This window comes from Odocoileus virginianus, unplaced genomic scaffold, assembly GCF_023699985.2.
Source record: "Odocoileus virginianus isolate 20LAN1187 ecotype Illinois unplaced genomic scaffold, Ovbor_1.2 Unplaced_Contig_62, whole genome shotgun sequence".
Lineage (NCBI taxonomy): Eukaryota > Metazoa > Chordata > Mammalia > Artiodactyla > Cervidae > Odocoileus > Odocoileus virginianus.
In genome coordinates, this window is record NW_027224379.1 from 124303 (window position 1) to 130302 (window position 6000).

Here is a 6000-nt window from a genome sequence, read left to right on the forward strand (position 1 = left end):
TAGATAGATACATGTAAAAGAATGAACTCCCTAACACCACAAACAAAAGTAAACTCAACATGGTTTAAAGGCCTAAATGTAAGGTTAGCTGTTATAAAATTGGTAGAGAAAAATATAGGTAGAGCAGTTTCTAACATAAACCACATCAAGGTATTTTTTGACCAACCTCCTAGAGTAATGAAAGTAAAAACAAAAGACAAGTGTGACCAAATTAAACTTTATGGAAATTACAAACAAGAAAAAAAGATAACCCTCAGAATGGGAGAAAATATTTGCAAATGAAGGAACTGACAAGGGATTAATCTCCAAAATACATGAAGAGCTCATGCAGCTCAGTATAAAACAAATAACCTAATCAAAACAAGGGTGGAGGACCTAAATAGACTTTTCTCCAAAGAAGACATGGGCTTCCCCAAAAGTGGTGCAATGGTAAGGAATCTGCCTGCCAATGCAAGAGATATGGGTTCAGTCCCTGGGTCGTGAAGATCCCCTAGAGGAAGAAATGGCAACCCACTTCCATATGCTTGCCTGGAAAATTCCATGGATAGAGAAACCTGTGGGCTGTAATCCATGTGGTTGCAAAGAGTTGGACATGACTAAACACACACATGTGCCAAAGAAGACATACAGATGGCCAAGAGGCACATGAAAAGATGCTCAACATCACTAATTATTAGAGAAATGCAAATCAAAACTACAGTGAAGTATCCCTCATATGGGTCAGAATGACCATTATCATAAAGTCTACAAATAGGTGTGGAGAAAACAGAACCCTCTTGTAGTTTTGGTAGGAATGTAAACTGATACAGCCACTATGGAAGAACAGTATGGAGGTCCTTTTAAAAAAAGTGAAAGTAGAACTATCATTTGACCCAGCAGTCCCACTACAGGGAGTAAACCCTTAGAAAACCATAATTCAGAAAGACACAGTGTTCACTGCGGTACTATGTACAATACTCAGAACACAGCAATAATCTAAGTGTCTATCGACAGATGAAAGAATACATGGTACAGTGGAATGTTATTCAGCCATAAAAGGAAGCAGAATTGAGTCATCTGGAGAGATGTGGGTGGACCTAGAGTCTGTCATGCATAGTGATGTTAAGTCAGAAAATACTAATGTCACATATTAATGTCTGTGTGTGGAATCCAGAAAAATTACACAGATGAACCTAGTTCTAGAGTAAAAATAAAGACATAGACATGGAGAATGGATGTATGGACACAGGCAAGTGGATAGTGGGATGAGTTGGGAAGTTAGGTCTGATATAAATACACTATAAAAATATGTAGCTAGTGAGACCTGCACAGTATGGCACAGGGAGCTCAGCTCATAGCTCTGTGATGACCAGGATGGGGGAATGGGAGGTCCAAGAGTAAGGGCATATATGTATACATATAGCTGATTCACTTCGTTGTACAGCAGAAAATAACATTGTAAAGCAAGTATACTTCAATTTTCTTAAGGTAAAAACAGAATAGTTGGAAAAATTTAAAAATTAAGTGTAGACTAGATAGACAGTAGTGTTTTTTTTTCCCATTTATTTTTATTAGTTGGAGGCTAATTACTTTACAACATTGTAGTGGTTTTTGCCATACATTGACATGAATCAGCCATGGATTTACATGTGTTCCCCATCCCGATCCCCCCTCCCGCCTCCCTCTCCATCCCATCCCTCTGGGTCTTCCCAGTGCAGCAGCCCTGAGCACTTGTCTCATGCATCCAACCTGGGCTGGTGATCTGCTTCACCCTTGGTAGTATACTTGTTTCAGTGTTGTTCTCTCTGAACATCCCACTCTCACCTTCTCCCACAGAGTCCAAAAGTCTGTTCTGTACATCCATCTGTGTCTCTTTTTCTGTTTTGCACATAGGGTTATCATTACCATCTTTTTAAATTCCATATATATGCATTAGTATACTGTATTGGTCTTTATTTTTCTGGCTTACTTCACTCTGTATAATGGGCTCCAGTTTCATCCATCTCATTAGAACTGATTCAAATGACAGCAGTCAGGAAATTAAAAGACACTGACTCCTTGGTAGGAAAGCTCTGACAAACCTAGACAGCCTATTAAAGAGCAGAGACATCAATTTGCCAACAAAGGTCCATATAGTCAAAACTATGGTTTTCCAGTAGTCATATATGGATGTGAGAGTTGCACTGTAAAGAAAGCTGAGTGCCAAAGAACTGATGCTTTTGAACTGTGGTGCTGGAGAAGACTCTTGAGAATCTCTTGGACTGCAAGGAGATCCAACCATTCAAACCTAAAGGAAAGTAACCCTGAATATTCATTGGAAAGACTGATGCTGATACTCCAATATTTTGGCCATCTGATATGAAAAGCCATTGGAAAAGACCGTGATCCTGGGAAGGACTGGAATCAAAAGGAGATGGGGGCAGCAGAGGATGAGACAGTCAGATACCATCACCGACTCAATGGACATATTTTTGAGCAAACTCCAGGAGGTAGTGGAATACAGAGGAACCTGATGTGGTGCAGTCCATGGGGTCACAAAGAGTCCGACACAACTTAGGAACTGAACAATGACGACATAATATTCTTTATGATACCCTGTATCGCAGGACCTGTTTCTACAGCTCCTGATGCCAGCTTCTTTCACAATCATATCTTCTTCATCTCTGAAAGTGGAGTCCAAATCCTATCATTCCTTGGCAGCTTTCAAATCTAGAATCATTCCCTGAACTTTCAAAGCAGGTTCTCTTAATCCCTTTCTTCTAGGATGGCAGACACTTCATACACTGTCTTCTCTCCTGAGGATTCAGAACTCCTCCAAGATCAAGATGCTGCTCAATCAATTCTCAGGTCACACTTAGCACAGCGCTTGGTGTATGGCAAACAGCCAAAAAAGATTTGAAAACTAATTAAATCGAAATGAATTACTCATGGTTTTGCTGACAACTTTAATTATTCTCCCTTCCTGGGGAGAACAGTTGGAAGTCTTCCCAGTCTCTTTTGTGGCCACAGAAATGAATTATGGCCCAAACAGCAGCAGAGTAACTGGCCTGTATCCTTCGAGAGCTGGCTCATCATAAACTTCCATATGCATTTATCCATATTCTTGCTCCCTTCTGCTGATGGATGCAGATGGGGATGAGGTCTAAGGGAATGGAGACGGCATAGGATGGGAGGAGTCTGGGTTCCTGAATGACCATCTGAAGGAGTGCAGTCTCCCCAAAGTGAATACCCACCCGGTGCTGTGATGTGGGAACCATAATGCTGTGCTGCTGAAATTTGGGGAGTTGTGTGGTAATTTAGCATAAACCATTATACACACAATTATGCTAATTATATGATCAACTTAAATTGCCCTCAATCTAGTACATTTAAAATGACATACATCAATTTGTATTACTGACAGTTTTACCCTCCAATTTAACCCTGCTCTTCTGAATCAGTCATTTGACCTCAGAGAATATCAATTCCTCAACAGTTTTTACTCTGAGATTCATACACTCCTGAGAGTTTTACGTGGAAATTTACTAACTCAAGAAAAAATTTCTGTAGAAAAAGACAACCCATTTCTATGTTACAAAACATTGTTCTTTACACCAACCACCAGTGTTAACTACAATCTATTATGATTTGAAGCATGGTAAATAAGCAGATTGTACTAAAAAAAAAAAAAAAACATAAAAAACCCACAGGACAAACCCAAACTATTCTCAATAAAAATATCCATTTGCTGGAGCCAATCTGAGATTTAACCAGGATTAGATACTTTAAACTGCAACACTGCATACCAGAATACCATGAAATAAACATTTCTCCTGATTTGGATATCATCTCTTCCTAATGCAAACTTTACCCCAACCCCTACTCCACCAAAAAATCCAAAAACCCCCAAACCAGCCAACCAACAACAAAAAACAACCAAAGACCCCAAACCAAACAAAAAACCAAAGAAACCACGCCCATTACTATAACTAGAATTCTCAAATATTTGAGCATCTATGGTAACTGCTCAAAGAAGTATTTTTTAAATGCTCATTTAACTTAGGAGCTTCCCTAGTAGCTCAGTTGGTAAAGAATCTGCCTACAATGCCAGAGACTCAGCTTCGATTCCTGGGTCGGGAAGATCTCCTGGGGAAGCAAAAGGCAACCCACTCAAGTATTCCTGCCTGGAGCATCCCACGGACAGAGGAGCCTGAAGGGCTTCAGTCCATGGGGACACGACTTAGCGACAAAACCGTCACCATTTAAGTTAAGAGCAGTGCAGCTTCGCCAAAAGTCGCCAAAAGTCGTTGAAAAGCCTAACGTAATCAAGAAAAACTGTTCACCATACCCGAAAACAAAAAGGCGGGAATAGTTTTATTTCAAACTTCGCTTAGATGTTAGTATGTCACACACTGCCCTCCAAGAAGAGCTCTAGATACCCCAAACCATAAAAAGGCAGGAATAGTTTTATTTCAAACTTTGCTTAGATGTTAGTATGTCACACACTGCCCTCCAGGAAGCGCTCTTAGAGTCAGTGACCGTCAGTAAAGCCTGAAAACGCTGAAAGTGAACTTTAACCTTTTGTACCTGATCCTCCAGGAGGCTTTAGGAAAGAGCAGGGAGTCCCATCTGAACATCCGCTGCCGGCGGCCAGCGAACAGGATCCCCGAGCTGTGCGCCCCCATCACCCGCGCGCATCCCGGGAGCAGAGACTCCTTCACACCTGCGGACCCACCGCTCCCGACGCGCACCCCGTGGCCCCAACTTCGGGCTCCTCAGTTGCACCTCCCCGTCCCGAAACCGTGAGCCAGCTGCGACTGGGTCCAGGCAGCGCCCACAGACCCAGAGGCCGCCCCCGCGGTCGTGGGGCTCCGAGCAGGGAGGGCTCCGAGTGCGCGGGGCGCCCACCGCTCCACGACCGCCTTGGGGCCCCGGCCCGGCGTCCTCACCCTGTGGCCGGTGGCGGCGACCCCGGAGCCGCAGACCTAGCGAGGCTCGCGCTCCTCGAGGCTGGAGGAGTCAGGGGCCGCTGGCCGTTGGGCAGGCGGGGGCGCGCGGTGAGGGGCTGCGGATAGAGCTGCACTTACTGGTGTCTGCGCTGCTCCCCGGTCCAGGGCGTGTCACAGTGGGGACCGACCCTGTCTCCAACTTCCCTTCCCTCAGAACCGGTCCTGGGAGCTCAGGCGTCCCTGTGCCTCCGCCCTCGCCCCTGTGGCCGCTCACACCTGTGCACTCCCACCTGCAGCCGCTCAAGCCTGCGCACTCGCACCTGTGGCCGCTCACGCCTGCGCACTGGCACCTGCAGCCGCTCACGCCTGCGCCCTCGCTCCAGGGCCGGTGGGGGCGGGGAGGGGCTTTTGTCAGCCTCAGGACTCCTGGCTGGAATATCCTTATTTTACATTTCCTTAAAGTGTTTGACTTGATATCAGTTTTTTAAAAAAATAAATGTCAAGTTTTCTTATCCTAATCATAATTTCATGACTATAGATTCTGTCTTTGTAAGATTTCTTTAAGAATAATAATTTCTACTTGGTCAACTGAGTCAGATAATAGGTACCAAAATTATATATTGCTTCTATAAATTTTCAGTCAATACCTTTTAGCCTGTGAAGTTTTATTTGTGTGTGTGTGTGTGTTTTACTACTAATCAGCCTTGGCAGGGGCAGAGTGTTGAGATGAAGGGAGAGTTAGGATGTCCTAGGCTAGGGCTGTCTCCCTGTCACATAGTTTGCCGTGGCAATTACAGGTCCTAAGACCGCAGGATATTTTGGCAATGTGGAGTAGATTCTCTGGGTGTGCGCACAAGCATACACTGACACACATCAGAGGAAGGGACCGTAAGGAGTGGGGTCAGGGGAGGGGTGGACCTTGGGGTGGCAACAGTGACAGAAACATGCATCATTTTTCCTTGGACTAAGGCAAAGACCACCTTGTTGGACCTCATATGGAATCAAGGTCAGAACATCTGCACTGGCTGTGGTGAGGAGTCCTCAGAAGGGAATTAGACACCACATGGCTGAAGTGGACAAGAGGAGGTTGAGG